The following is a 15,495-nucleotide window of genomic DNA, read 5'->3' as shown; positions in this document are numbered from 1 at the left end:
CCTACAGAATGCTTCTCCTGAGGCTTCTGGGACTGGAAAGAGGCTCTTTTGGTCAGATGTCCCCCTGTAAGACTTCTGGGCCAGCCATTCAGTGAGTGAGTGCAAGCAGTCCTAGTTTTGACAAGCCCACCAGCTGGGAGTCTGAGTAGACCTGGGGTTTGAAAAGCCAGAGATTTGGTTTAAAGGGAGGGTGTGCTGGGCACGGGGGCAGCGGTCCTCTTAGTTGGTGGGATATAAACCTCCCCAGAAACTGAGCTGAAAAGACTCTCAGTTTAATACAGGGTCCTGCATGGAAAGACGTGCAAGGTTGTTTTTCCTGGCACTTCTCCCTCCCAAATATCCCATATGGTGGCTCCCTTGATCCCCAGCATCGCCGGACAGCCACCTCCTTGTCTTGCTGGGGCTGTATCACAGGTGTCGGGTGTTGTTTCATTTTGCGTTAATCGGACTTTCTGCTACCAGACTTTATGTGGTTTCTTGAATTCATGAATTAGTCATTAAGTTGTGTTTACCAGGCAGGCACCCTGGCAATCTGTGGTATGTCCAGCTGACCTTTCTTTAGAACGATGCTGATCGTGCAGGCTGTAGTCAACCATGGTGGGAAAGACTGACTTCTTTTCAGGGACCCTTTGCAGGCTTTTCTTTACGTCCAGCTCTCACCTGCGCAGGTGGGTTTGCGCCTCCCTTCGGAATGTTTTAGTGGGATTTTTTTTATCGGACTGGGGTGGAGGCTGTGTCTTCATACCGGAGAGGCTCAAGCAGCCCATCAAGAGTGGAGGAAAGTCAGTTACCGGATGACTTTTCCCCAGGAGGACTAACCTCTAGAATAAACGAAATCGAATTGGATAATTGGGATTTCCTAGTTGAGGGGATATTGTCAGGGTCTGTTTCTTTTTTACAGTTGAGAAAGTGCTTTTGAGATTTCAAGTTCACAAATAGGTACCGCCGAGCTCACGGCCTTCTAAAAGAACATAGATGTTTGTGGTGTTACTATTCTAATTATTTAATGTTTCATAAGCCTGGAGAAGCTTCTGTTTCCTGTTCATCCTGAGCAGGGGTGGGTTCCCCAGCTCGGGGTAAACAACCTGTAATTATGTGGTTAATGAAATAGAAGCTCCAAGTATTTCCTTAAGTTTGGATTGACTTTCTAACAAGTAGGTGGTAATAGAAGTAACGTTTCAAATATTTGAACTTGGCTTGCTACAGATGGGCTGATGTAGGATAATGGGCATGTTGTTTTTGGTGGAAGGTTATGGACACTTCAGATTTCTAGGTGTGATCATCTCAGACTTAGAAATCGTACGCTTTATGAGGTATATACCAGTTCAGGATGAATTTTTTTTTCAGTTAAACTGAATTGATTGTAAGCTTTGCAGCCCCAACACTTGGACTGACTTGTCCTAGTCACTGATTTTGTCCATATAAGGAGTATTAGAGATGTGTCTTACGTGCATTTAAAAAACCACTTTTGTCAATAAAAATTAATTAAAGAAAACTTAGCTAATCCGATAGGTAGGTGAATGAACTATTTCTGAACTAAATTGTGAGCACAGCTTAGGTTGTGTTTTGCCTGTGGCCTTAAAAAACATCAACAAACGGTATTATAATGACTGTCATTTTTTGATGGGTTTCATTTTTGGGTGAAGCACTGTGGTTATGTGATACTTTCTTTTTTTTTTTTTTAAATCTTTTTTAATGTTTATTTATTCTTGATAGAGAGACCGAGCGTGAGCAGGGGAGGGGCAGAGAGAGAGGTAGACACAAAATTTGAGGCAGGCTCCAGGCTCCGAGCCGTCAGCACCAGAGCCCGATGTGGGGCCCGAACCCACAAACCGCGAGATACGACCTGAGCCGAAGTCGGACGCCCAACCGACTGAGCCCCCCCAGGCGCCCCTGATACTTTCATTTCTGGTCGTATTGGATAGACAGTAGAAACAAAGTAAGAACGTGAACGTAGAAGAGGTGTTACTTCGTTGTGAATGTGTAAAAAACACATAGGTTTTCTATTTTCTAGGGGTTAGAGCACATGCTATCCATAAATAAGACTAAAAATTAGGAAATTAATGAATCAGCGTATTACCTATGACGCTGCGACATTAAAATATTTACAAAGCCTGCCATAGACCATATAAGGTTAGGATGTGATGTATCTCTAAGGTAGTGTAAGTAGTCACTCGATGATTATACGGGAATCGATAGCTTGTTCAAGGCTGGTCCCCTAAGCAAAACAGTGGCAGCGTGCACCGTGTATTTCTGAGAGATAATTCCAGGAAATGCGTTGCAAAACCGCGGAATATAGTATATAAGCTCTAGTGCAAGGAGGGGTCCCACAGATGGGAACCGCGATCACGGGTCAGTCACATGCAGTTCATGTGGACAGGCACTGTGCTGTGGAACTCTCTTAAGAGGACAGTTTTATTATATAATCTTTGCCAGGATTAGTGTGTGCAGCACCCAGTTTGGAAACTAAATGTGAACATATAATCATGCCCCGTATGATTTGTTCTGTGCCGTGCGTGCACTTATGATTGGGATCTTGGTTTGTCCCTTTCTGCCAGGGTGAGGGTTGGCCACCTTGGTCTCCGGCTTAACTGGGTGTCACAGAGAGAGGGCTCCCTCCTGGCTCGCTCCTGCGGGGCAGCAGTCTGCGAATGCTGCTGTGGCTGGGACCCTCCCGTGCAGGCCAACAAGGGGAAGCCTGAAGGACGTGGGCTCTGTGATCTGTGTTGACACCACTCGGGGCCGGTGCTCAAAGCCTTTAAGGTGCCGAGAGCTGGGGTTTCACCACCGCGTGGCAGGACAGGGGAGGCCTCAGCCATCAGGCCGCCTGGCGATCAACAGAAACATGCTGATCAGCCAAGCGAGACCGAGGCGGGAGCTCAGCCTGTGGCCTCAGCCCGGACCTTCGGGCGTGTGGGTTCGGGTCTGGAATTTGAGAGCAGGAGCTCTGACCACCCCACCGGCTTTGGGCTCTGGTGGCATACTAATGCATTTCTCCCTGATGCTGGGGTTGCCTTCCCTCTGCTCCTCCTCCTGCAGAGAAGCAGCCCCGGGAGGGGATCCTTGCCTGTGCGCCCTGCTGGGCACAGGGAGGGGCCCAGGAAGCCAGCCCAAGGCTTTGCTCTCCCCTCCTTTCTGAGGCCCTGACTCTGCCTTTCCCCCTGGGGGTATTTGGGCCAGTTGCTTGGCATTTTCCCACCGTGTAAATGAAAGGGTTGGCCAAGCCGGCCGAATGGTTTAAAACACCGCTCTATTTTTTTTTTTTTTAAGTGAAAAAGTTTAACTTGTTTTTGAGCATGGCTTTATTGACCTAATTAGGCATGTTGAAAGACTGAAAAAGAGATTTTTTTTTTTCCTGCAGTCAGGCGGGGTCTGTCACTTTGCAGGTACTTCCATGTCCAACGGGGCCCTCCAGGTAAGACATCATCAGCCTCCCTGAGGGGTGAGGGGACCGGAGTGCCACAAAGGAGTCATTGTTCACTGTCTTCCACTTTGGTTGGTTGTTTTAAAAATGGCACAGTATTTAAAATTCTATTAATAGGACATTGGGTTAGGAATCAGAGTACCTAAGCTTTCCCCTCTTCCATCAGTGTGAAAAGGAATTTAGGCAAGTCCCTGTTTCCTGTGTGCAGAGGGAGGGTGGGAGGGAAGGAAGGAGACCGACTAGCTCTCTCCCTTTGAAACGGGAACAAAACATCTGGCAGCAAGGAGTGAGAATATAAAAGATACTCAGTTTCTTGTAGGAAAACTTTCATGGACCATGAGGGGGTTTTATTATTTGGCTCATGTTTAGAATTTTTCTGTTGACTTTCTTTTCTCCGACTTGTTCAGTCTGGGGGGGCCTCCCAAGTTCTGGAAGCTCGCTGGGATCTCTGCTGAACCATAGGCACGTTTTTGTTGTTGTGTCAAATTCAGCTCAGTTGCCAGAAAAAACTATTTTTTTTCCGCAAAATACTTAATTTTTCCCTCCATCTTATTTTTTGGGCCAACGAGAGAAGGCCGGGACAGCCAGGGCACGAGGTGCTTCCATTATTGTGGCCACGAGGACAGATCCGGTCCTGTGACCCCGCAGGAGAGGGCCACCGAGAACACAGAGTGGAGGGACGGACCGTGGGCATCGGAGTTCATTTGAAGTGTTAGGATTAGACCCAGTCTTAACTGAGAATGGATCAGTCTGCCAGGCATATTCATGCAATATTAGCTTGATTGATGGAAATGGAGAATCTAAGCCATCGCTCAGTTTTATATAGTGACCTCGAAGGACTGGACCGCTTGGGTTACACTGAGGTTTTATCTGAAGCCCTTTTGTTTGCAGACAAGTTGGAAAGGTTCCCAAAATGCATGATTGTGCCTTCCGAGCGGAACACTCAGTGCGTTTGCTTTATTATCCTTTAGTGATTGAGACATTGTTTTCAGTATGTCAGGGGTTCATGATAAACGCTTCTCTCTACATCTTTACAGAGGAGATGGATGGAAATGAGCTAATTTTGCAGTGTCTATTCTTCCAAATACGTTGTGAGCTTTAAAAAAATCCCTAATGTTTTTTTCCCCTTATTGATTATTCGGATTAATTTCATTGTCTTAAAATGGTTGTGATTAATTTCTTCTCAGTTTTCCAGTTCATGGTTCTGCAAGTTGGAGTGTGGGGTTACTCCTGTCAATGGAAATGTGTTCTTGTAAAGCAGGGGCTTTGGCTCTGGTCAAATGTGGATTAAGGGAAGCTTGATGGTGGATAAGTTCTCCCTCCCCTTGTTTCTGTTTCTTCGTCTGTTCCTTCCTAGGATGCAGAATTTCCCCTTTGTCCCCTCCCCCATCCAAGCCTGAGCTCAGCAAACACCGACATTTGAAATTCGTGTATAAATTCAAGCTTAAGTCGGGGCGCCTGGGTGGCGCAGTCGGTTAAGCATCCGACTTCAGCCAGGTCAAGATCTCGCAGTCCGTGAGTTCGAGCCCCGCGTCAGGCTCTGGGCTGATGGCTCAGAGCCTGGAGCCTGTTTCCGATTCTGTGTCTTCCTCTCTCTCTGCTCCTCCCCCGCTCATGCTCTGCCTCTCTCTGTCCCCAAAATAAATAAACGTTGAAAAAAAAAATTAAAAAAAAAATAAATTCAAGCTTAAGTCATCTTCATGATATGACTTTTGGCAGAGCAAGAGTGAGAACAGAGGAGAGGGGCAGAGGGAGAGAGGGAGAATCCTAAGCAGGCTCCATGTTCAGTGGGGAACCAACGCTGGGCTCAGTCCCACGACCCTGGGATCATGACCTGAGCTGAAATCCAGACTCAAAAGCTCAACTGACTGAGCAACCCAGGCACCACCACCCCCCCCCCCCAACCCCTGCAATGGTAAGACTTTTAACTCATTACCTCTTCCAGGAAAGTATAATTAGAGCCCTTTCCTTATTTTTGGTATGAAACACTGTGTGTTCCTGCTAAAGGAATTTCAAGGTCTGTAGTTTTGAGTCATGACCTTTTTGGTCATGAGCCTATTCCCGTAAGCTTATTTCTTATCAGCTCACGACGTAAACCGCTGTTTCGGCTGTGAGTGGCTGCCCCTCGGGAAGAGACACTGGCATAGTGGAAATCCTTGGCCTCTGAAAGTTGGAGAAACTTCCAGAGACTTCCAGAAAAGGAGCACTTTTGTGTTCTCAACTAAGTGAGGTGTTTCAAAGAAACCAGGAGTGGTCGCTTCTCCCGTCCCCGGACTTGTCATCCTGGAAGTGTACTTGCGTTGAATCAAATTCAGCAAACGTTTACTGAAATCCAGCTGTGCACAGTAAGACCACACTGCACAGGCTGGAGAGAAACCATCTGTGTCTTTCCTGAAGTACGTGATGGCTGAAGAAATTGAGTAGCTGAATGATGTAGAATGACACTTAAAATCCTAGATCTTGGGAGTGTTTTCTCAGGACGCCAGTAGGCATAATAAAAATGATTTTGTGAACAAGTAAATTTGGGGAAAAACAGATTAAATGAAGTTGGATAGGGATTTTCTTTTTATTTATTTATTAAAAAAATTTTTTTTCAATGTTTATTTTTGGGACAGAGAGAGACAGAGTATGAATGGGGGAGGGGCAGAGAGAGAGGGAGACACAGAATCGGAAACAGGCTCCAGGCTCTGAGCCATCAGCCCAGAGCCTGACGCGGGGCTCGAACTCACGGACCGCGAGATCGTGACCTGAGCTGAAGTCGGACGCTCAACCGACTGCGCCACCCAGGCGCCCCCTTTTTTTTTTTTTTTAATTTTTTTTTCAATGTTTGTTTATTTTTGGGACAGAGAGAGACAGAGTATGAACAGGGGAGGGGCAGAGAGAGAGGGAGACACAGAATGGGAAACAGGCTCCAGGCTCTGAGCCATCAGCCCAGAGCCAGGGATTTTCTTTTTAACTGAAACTTCAGAGGGAGACATTGTATGCTGCATTTACCAAATTTATTTGACCATGGATGATTGATTGACTGATTGACGTTTTTTTTTTTGGCGGGGGGGAGCATCTCAGGGACTAGTGTTTCTTGGGTAACACTTTGGAACATGCTGCTTTAGATCACGAAAGTATTCTTCTGTCTCTTTCCATAGGACTTTTATGTATATAGTGTATATGTGTTTGTTATTCAGAGACAGAATATCTGTTCTTTGCCTATTGTGGTAAATGGATTCCTGTAAGTTTCTCCATTGGTTATATAAAGAGTATTTGTATTTTGCGTGGATATCGGTGAGGTTTTGAGGGGCTGGGGTCCAAAGATGATGGCGGTGATAGCCAGCATTGCCCTGCCTCCCGCAGCACCCCCCCAGCCCCCCACGGAGTGTCCTGACTCAGGCACTGTGCTCAATGTCTCCTCTCTAATCTAAAGCCAGAAGCAGGGATTCACAGTTCTGGTCTATAGGTAAGACCATTACTTGTCCAATAGGCCACTTACAGAGCAGGGCACTTTTTAAAAAAGTGATGAGCTTTAAAAAACACTTTCTTAGATAATTATAGATCCCTTGACGCTGTTTCCTCCATTGATAACCAGTGTTGCATGATAGTATTATACTATGAAGTCAAGAAATTAACATTGATACAATGATCAGCCTTACGTAAATGTCATAGGCTTTACGTGCACTCGTGTGTGTGTGTGTGTGTGTGTGTGTGTGTGTGTGTGTGTGAGCCTGCTATGCGGGTTTTATCACACGTGACTGCCACCATAGTCAAGGTACAGAACAAGGACCCTTCCCGGTACTCTGTTACAGTCATAGCCAGCACTCTCCCAGTCCCCTGCCCCCCGCTCCTCACAAGCACTAATCTGTTCTCCATCTGTCTAATTTTGCCATTTCAAGCATGTTCTATAAATGGAGTCACCCGGGAGTAACCTTTTAAAATTGACCTTTTTACAGCCTGGCCACTCTTAGTCTGCTGTTTCTAGTCTTTGCAACAATTTTACACCATAGGGATTATGCCCTCTCTTTTGTAAACGAGGAAGTGAAACTTTTGAAGGGAAAAGTAACACATCCAGGCTGCACATAGTCCTTGTCCAGCTGCACAGAGAGAGGTCCTTGCCACTTTTCGCTCTGGCCTGACCTTCCTCTGGGTTCTAGGAATTCACACTCCGTGCTGTTTACATGCGCGGTTCTCCTTTTTCTCTTCTCATGTTCAAAAACTATATAAAAGTTCACACTATTACTTTAAAAAAAGTTGCAGAGACTGGGTATTTTTTCCTTTCAGCTCTCTTTTGAGCGTTTTCTGGAGCTGACCTGAACACCGACGGCGAGAATGGTTATGGGGGATGGGTAAAGCTAGAGCTTTGTGTACAGCGGGTCTTGAATCCATATATGGGCATTTCTGCCTCAGGGGCAGGGGGCTAAACAGACTCCTGGAGCCCTTGGCCCTTGGGACTTGACTCCATGCAAACAAGGAGCTGTCAGTGCACGCAGGGACGGCGGGAAGGCAAAACACGCATGTCTCTGACTCACAGGAGCATCAGATATCACACAGTTGAGAGAAAACTCGAATGCCAGAGTGAAGTCTTTTGATATCTCTGCGTGGGATGCAGTTTTTAGCAAGTTTATGAAGCAGTTAGCAGAATGTTGATTTTTGTTGATCACAGCACCCCCCCCCCACCCCCACCCCCCAGACTTGCCTCTCTTTCAGGATCTTTGAACTAGCCCGCTGTTCCCCTTTGCCAAGACGTCCACCTGGCATGGCTCATTCCCTCACCTTCCTAAGTAGTCTCTGCAATGTTACCTTTTCCCTGTAGTTCTCCTGATATTTTGAAAATTGTGCCCCCCACCCCATTCTCTTTACTTGCTTTATTTTCCTCCATCACACTCTGATTGGCATCTGCCGTGCCCTGTGTCTTACTTATGTGATCCTGCATTGTTTTCCCCTTGGTAGAATGTAACCCACCTTAGAGCAAGGACTGTTGCCTATGTCGTTAACTGCTGTAGCCTCAGCGTCTCAGACTAGGGCTTGGCACATGTTAGATAATGGAGGTTTTTCAAATAAATGAGTGTTTGGAAGAGGAAAGATTTGTTCGAATGAAGTTATAGGACACAACAGAATAATCACGGCTGGACAGGTCAGCTCTTGACTTACAAATGTCGAGGCACTGGAGTGTAAATGTACCTTATTCTTGCCTGTGTAGAACACGTTTCTAGAAGTGACTTTCCCCTTGGACAGTGATTGACTTGGGGGGAGTTCTTTCAGAGATAAAGGAAATTAACCAGCAGGTCGCGGTAATCGAACCTCGCAAACTATCCTGGAAATGTTGAGCCTCCTTCCAGATTGAAGCACGAATTCCGCGTCTGCATAACCACCTGTGTAATTACTCACATTAGTATTCTAGGGCGTGTGGGCCGGGCTACATTCTTCAATTTTGCAAGAACGCTATTTTCGCATGTTCGCTGCTACTGTGAAAATTGGTTTCCCTCATCCATTCGGGAAGCTTGTACCAATGCTTCGATTTAAGAGCTGTGGTCTAGCGCTGTAGACCTTGGTTTCCTTGGTGGAGGGAGAGTCTGTGATGTGGCCATAAACGTTTGGTTTCAGTTTTTCTTTTCTGAGCTATTTCTGTTAGGGCTGGGGGTGGAAAAAGCAAGAAATCTCGCTCTAGGGATACTTTGGGTAATATATACTCCGGTTGAAAAAATGCAGTGTTGCCTGTATGACGTCACGGGGTTGGGATGGGAGCCGCCAGGCCAGGTGAGGGTCCGGTGTCCTGGGGACAGATGTGGTGGTTTGGGAGTGGTGTGGAGGGTGGGGGGGCTGCGGCTGTGGCTCCCAGGGAAAGACTAGCACCCCTTCTCCCCTCAATGCCCGCTGGACTCCCCGATATTGGTAAGGTGGCTGTGTGGGCACCTCGTTACGCGGTCCTAGGTGAGTTACAAAAGCCAGGAAGATAAAGCGTGTAAAGGAAAGAGTTCAGGGAGAACGTCGTGCACCAAGCAAGGAACGTGTATTTTGAGAAGGCCCCCAAGTGTGAACACATGGCTTCCAGAGAACTCACACTTTCCCTCAGTGTCCACAGACACCCCTAGACCCCCGTCTGTACTGGATTCAGACTTTGCCATGTCAGCTGAGCCCTAAAGAGAATTCTGAGTACAGGTGTGAAGGCAGTTGAGACACAGTCGGGTCATTTGTATGCTGGTGCTCCCTGGAGCTGATCGAGCACCTTCTGTTTGTCCGCGAGCGTGTTACTAAATTTAAATAACTAATAGAGGGCACACAGCACTTGTTTATTTTCTGGCAATAGTCAGTTTAGCTGTCCTTTTCCCGAGGGAAACCAGCTCAGTGGAGTTACTGAAATCACTCTTTTTCCGTTTCTTGAACTAATTTCCATTACCCTGCCCTAGAAAAAGTAGGCGGCGGCAGAGAAGAGGCTCAGACAGAATTCCAAAGCCGTTTGGGTTACATTACACTTAGCACTCATTGAACACACATCCAACACCTCCTCATAAGCACCAGCTGCATACAGATCGATGTTCTCAAATGAGGCCAAAGGTGGGCCCTCAATTTAGGGAGACAAAGCAGCCATGACTTCTTGAGAATCTTACAGGACACCAGACACAGAATGATATATGTTGTGTAGAATGGTACAATTATCGGTTGGCAGGAAGGAATTATAATGAAGTGATTCTGGTCGGAGGGATTCCTTTATGTGATGCTAGCAAGGGAAATTTCGTCTGGTCCTTATCTGCCACATATTTGGGCTGAGTTGAAAAGCCCACGTGATTAGACGGCGTCTCCTTTCTATTTGGGCTGTAATGGGAGAGTTCAAGCAAACAAGCTCATTGGAAGTTTTAGGAGTCTCTGCTTAGACTCAAATTACTAAGTCTGGGTCTATACAGGCCTTCGTTAAGGCCGGACTTAAATATTGGGTGGATCTGTCTTGGACCCGGTTGTAGGGAATGTTTCTTGGAAGTCTCAGGTAGGGCCTCATTATAATCTGGTTCTGCCTCTAGCGTGGCCCTGTGCTCCCACGCCAGCAGGCCAAGGCTGAGCGTCTCCACTCTGGTGGCCTCCCTAGCCCATTGACTATTGTCACAGCCTACCCAACGGTTGAATATAATGCTGTACTGGGATCTTTTTTTACACTCGATCTCAGCCAAAAGGCCGAGAAGCGATGGATCTTTTTTCAAAGCCAGTTCACAAATTACCACAGCTGCTTCTCGGTTAATCAGATGCTCGAGACTCCCGTGTCTACACCATCGGCTGCTACGTGTTTATGACACCACAGCTGCCTGGGTGGCGCTTCTGTCCCCACCCTCACCCCTTCCCATCTGCCACCTCTCACTGCTTCCTCACTGCTGTGCTTGGAGGCGGCACGTTCTCAAATAAGCTGCTGGCGTCCCGCCCTCCCAGGGTCTGGGCCTGAGATTCACCGAAGTTTCTTTCATCGGGAGAATTTTTCTTGCCTGGGACTCCGAAGCACTCGCTTTGTTTGGTAGGCGTGGATCCTTCCCCTGGCTGGGGAAACTTTTGCAAGGAAGCTGAAAGCTGCTTTCAGATCGATCCCATAGCTGTGGCTCCCCCCCTGTCCCATGCACCTCCCCGGTGTTCAAGCTCGCAATCGTACTCTGAAGGCGGGAGGGTTGCCGTCAAGGGTTCCCCCTTACGGAGGGCGCTGCTTACCTTGGATAACCCTTCTTCCTAACGGAGTTTCTGGTCCTGGCCCTTTTCCACGTGCGTAACGTCCACGGGGAGCGGTTCTTCCTCGTCACGTCTTTTAAAGCCTGTCAGACTCTCTCTGCAGTGCTCCCCCGGCAAGCTGTTACAGTAAGCATAAAAACAAGCACATCACACGAAGAATAAAGTGCCAAGTTTCTGTCTCCCTGCCAACCTCATTAGAAACCAGGGGTAGAGCACGTATGCATGCCATTACATCATGCATGTAATTAGACATTTGAAGCCAGCTCAATAGGGGACCTTCTTCATGCGCTTCTAAGTGTGCAGCTCCCATTTCCGCACGGGAACCTGGGCGCCTCTGTTTTCCCTAATCCTTTGTCTCTATGGGGGTGGGAGGGCGAAGGGAAAGAGGCGTGTCCCCATTGACCGGAGCTCCGAGGTTCTGGAAAAGTCCTTCTTGCACACGTCTGTGAGAGTGGAACTGCCCTACTTTTCCGTCGCTGTGTGTTTCTTGTTGAGGATGTGTCGGTAGCCTGATGATGAGTTTCGTCGTCATACAGGGCGACACGGACGGCCTGGCTCTTAAAAGGGAGCGCGGAAAGTAATTGGGGACTGTACGATCCGCTTGCCCGGTGGAGCGTAAAGCAAGACTCTGTTGTTCTCTTCACCGTTGACGGACTTGTGCAGTCTCTGTGTTTGTGGGGTGAAGGGATGCTAGATTGGCCGGCCTCCTGGGCCTGCCGTCCCGCGGGCTGCCCTGAGGGAGGAAGCGGAAAGACTGAAGGTCCGGCCAGCAGTTGAACCAGAGTTTGGCATCTGGCGCTCTTCGATAAAGTCTCATCGAGTAGCTCCTGGGTGAGCGTTAGGATACAGCTTCAGGGCATTCGCCGGGGACTAGGCGGGCTCCAGCTGGAATCGTGGCACAGCCACCTGCTAGCCTTTTTGCCTCCAGCAAATGTAACTCGTTTGGTCTCAGCTTCTTCACTTGACTGTAGCACTGGAGAATGCCGATCATGCCCAGCCACCCGCAGGCTTATGTTGAGAATGAAATCAGATCGTGACTGCAAAGCATTGAGGACGGGGCCTGACCGGCCTAATGGCACTTGCTGGTAGTGTCATCATTGGCTTCTGTATTGGAAACACATATAGCTGCCTTCTAGAAGCTTACGGTCCCGCCGGGGCTGTGGGACGCACGCACGGCTTTAGGAAGGAGAGAGGGGATGTTGCCTCGCTGTGATGTGGACGGGAGACACTTGACGGAGACATCATGTAACACGGGGGCCCCCGTGCCAGCTCCGGGGGTGTGGGCCACCTGGTGGTCTTTGTGGATGGTGCAGTGGTCGCCAAGGTTGGGATTTTGGCTGTGACCATGAAGGACAGGTGGAATTTGGGTAGACGGAAGAAGGCTGACGATAGAGCCGGTGGGAGTAAACCAGCTTCTTTCAGAGGAAGGGGAGACCTCCCAGCTGGCAGGAGGGACGTTTGCCCTGAGAATGAGGAGGCTGTGAGGGTGCAGGGGGCTCCAGGGTTTTGCTGCTTTCCAGTTACCTAGGCTGGGTGGAGTGGACCTTCTGGTGTGATGGGTACTCATCACGGGGAAGGGCCTCTGTTCTCTTTGTGTTTTCTTCAGTCCGGCCTCCTTCGTGTAGGGCTGGGCTTGCTGTATTTCCTAAAGGGCACTTCTCTCTGATCGCCCTTGGGTCTGGGTGAGTGACCCAGAAGGTTCTCTTGCTCTGTCTGCCAGGGTTTGTTCTATTTCATTCATGTCTCTCAGACCTCCTTTTGTTAAAAACCACGCGGACTCAGTCTGTGGTGAGATGACGATGCTGTGTGGCCGCCTTCCCTGGGTCAATCTGTATAGCTTTGGTGTCTTTTTAACTTCTTTTTAATTTGCTTTTCTTTTCTTCACTGTATGGGATTTATTCTGATCTTTAAGGGCCCTGACATGCTTTAAGGGTATCATGACATACACGAGGTGGCAAGAAACCCTATTCCTTATGATCTGACTTCCATTAGTTTTTGAGGCATGTCTTTGGTAGATTTTGGCTTTGAGGATGTAAATAAAACCATCATGAGCAAAAAGTAAAACAGTGTATTCAGTTAACTTGTAAGTCACTTGAGGGCAGTGAATCATCTGAGTTATTTTATAAAACACACTTTATTGGCTATTCGGTGTTACCTGATGCTCCAAAGCAGGGGTCAGCAAACTCTCCGTAAAAGGGCCAGAGAGCCATTATTTTAGGCTTCTGGGTCAGTTCTCTGTCATAAATACTCAATTCTGCCTTTGTGGTGTGAAAGCAGATATAGGTAATAGGTGGATGTGGCTGTTTTGCAATAAACAAATTTTATTTGTGAAAATAGATGGTGGGCCAGCTTTGGCTCTCTGAAGTAGTCTGCTAACCCCTACTCTAAAGGAAACAGATTTTGTTAGATTGGGACGGTAAGGAGACATTTAAAAGTAGGTAAATGACAACATTTCCAGATAATTAGCTCCACCAAAAGCTTAAGAAAGGTTTTTCTTCTATTGTTTGAATTAAATTTCATGTTTCATATTGAGTTTATAAATAAGCCTTAAATGTCATTTATAGGGTTTGCTTCTTTTTTTTTTTTTTTTTAAAGCTAGGATCTAAGGTTCAAAACACGCCTGTCTTTATTAAGTAACCATTTATTAAATGTTTTTCTTGTGTCAGGCACTGTGCAAGTCATTGGAAATTCACAAATAACTTAGGCACACACCTTTCCTCTTGGAAGCCACAGTCTAGACTGTGCACTCATTGTTGCCAAATGTTGGCTCATGCCTTGGACCACAGCACGTATATGGCCCACGGTCCCAAGGAACCCGTATTCCAAAAGGGCCTTTTGGGGGCTCCGCTTATCTTTCCTCTGTCTGCTTCATGGGCATTTGGGACTTGAGTATTTTTGTTTCTTTTGATTTGTGTATTGTTGGAGAAAGCCTGCTTGAGGAATTTACAAGTGGCGAAAATATTTATTTTAGTAACTCAGTTGCCAAAAATCTCAGTCTTGATGATTCAAAAAGTTATGTGTTTTCCTGCCCTTTGTAGTTTTTACTTAGTCACCCTAATTCACTGTTTGAGTTTTTACTAAGTTCTCCCTACCAAATTATGGGCCAGCCCCACCAGACTGCAGAGGATGCTTTTCTAGAAGTATTGAAACACACAGGGATCCAGGATTCTTGTGTGTCTGTAGTGCTCCCAGAGTGGTGCTCTCTGGACCAGAGCCACTAGGCCCTTGCAGATTGGGTGGAAATGTTGAGTAGCCTAGGGGGAGGCCAATCCTGGAGGAGGAAGCTGGATAGTGTGAATGGGTGTGGGATGCGAGCTCTCCCAGCCCAGATGGCCGGGCGGGGACTCTGACAGAGGGGGGACCTTGGAAGCCAGACTGACATTTCCTGGGATGGGACAGAGCAGAGATAGGAAGTTGATCACTAAGTAGAGGAATGCCATGAGAAAGTGGGGCTTTGGAGGGATCGGTCCTTCTATCAGCCAAATGCACGCTGGTAGGGAGAGGGAGGGAGGAGATGGGAAAGATTTGGGCTCAGGTGGTATGCAGAAACCTTTGGGAGAGGGGGGCTTTCACCTTCTTTTTCTCCGCATAATTATACAAAATTTGCAAAAAGAACTGCTCTGGTAGAGTTTCCTGGGGTGAGAGGAAGTACTTTGGGTTGAGATGAGGGACGAAAATTTGAGAGAGAGGTACGTTTTTACAATCACAGTTGGGAGTGCTGAGCATGTGAGGAGGGAATGAATATCCAGTTATATAAATAGCAGTCGTTTATATATTTGTATATCCCTCTATAAAAAATACAGAGGAAAGGCCTTTTTATTTTTCCTCGTTTCTTCTGAAGTAGCAGCTTGTTTTGAAAGAGAAGGGAAGTTCTAGTTTGTCCCTTTGGGGTCTTGAAGAGGCAGCTGGTGGTAGTAAGGTGGGCTTGACTTACAGTATTTGAAGCACCAGGAAGTGTCTGCATAAGGTTTTAAACCTGCACAGGCGCACAGGACTGGCATCACGCCTACCTGAAGTGTTTCGGAAATGAAAAAGAAAAATAATAACTTCCAAAGGTGCGAGTGATTTCTGCAGATACGTCACAGTTCGTAGAGAAGAGTGTCATCTGCGTCTGGTGACACCGATGGGGTCCCTGTGTACCGGGTGGGATGCAGTACGCATTCAAGTCTGTTTTGTTGTCAGCACTGCGGTATCTTCTCTTCAACAAGATAACCTTGGCATCCTCCCTCTCTTAACTTTGTGTGTCCTGATTACCTTGGAATGAAAGTCCTGAAATAGAAAACTGTGGGTTATGTATTTTTTTTTCAAGTTGATTTATTTATTTTTGAGAGGGACAGGGACAGCGTGAGTGGTGGAGGGCCAGAGAGAGAGAGAGAGAG

At 47.3% G+C, this 15,495-nt stretch overlaps 2 protein-coding genes across 5 annotated transcripts in view; one reads left to right on the top strand and one right to left on the bottom strand.

The window, feature by feature from the left end:
• Window positions 1-15,495, top strand: part of CARMIL1 (capping protein regulator and myosin 1 linker 1) — a 313,766-nt gene that overhangs the window by 71,543 nt on the left and 226,728 nt on the right. The gene's annotated exons all lie outside the window — the stretch shown is intronic.
• Window positions 10,028-15,495, bottom strand: part of LOC121020576 (uncharacterized) — a 35,989-nt gene continuing 30,521 nt past the window's right edge. Inside the window, exons 4-5 of the transcript XR_005786201.1 lie at window positions 11,099-11,234; window positions 10,028-10,225 (exon numbers count right to left, since the gene is read on the bottom strand). The gene's annotated coding sequence lies outside the window, so the exon portion shown is untranslated. The remainder of the gene's footprint in view (window positions 10,226-11,098; window positions 11,235-15,495) is intronic.

The sequence above is a fragment of the Herpailurus yagouaroundi genome, unplaced genomic scaffold, assembly GCF_014898765.1.
Source record: "Herpailurus yagouaroundi ecotype Mexico unplaced genomic scaffold, PumYag 250, whole genome shotgun sequence".
Classification (NCBI taxonomy): domain Eukaryota; kingdom Metazoa; phylum Chordata; class Mammalia; order Carnivora; family Felidae; genus Herpailurus; species Herpailurus yagouaroundi.
The sequence above is the reverse complement of the archived record's forward strand: the minus strand, read 5'-3'. Positions and strand labels throughout refer to the sequence as shown.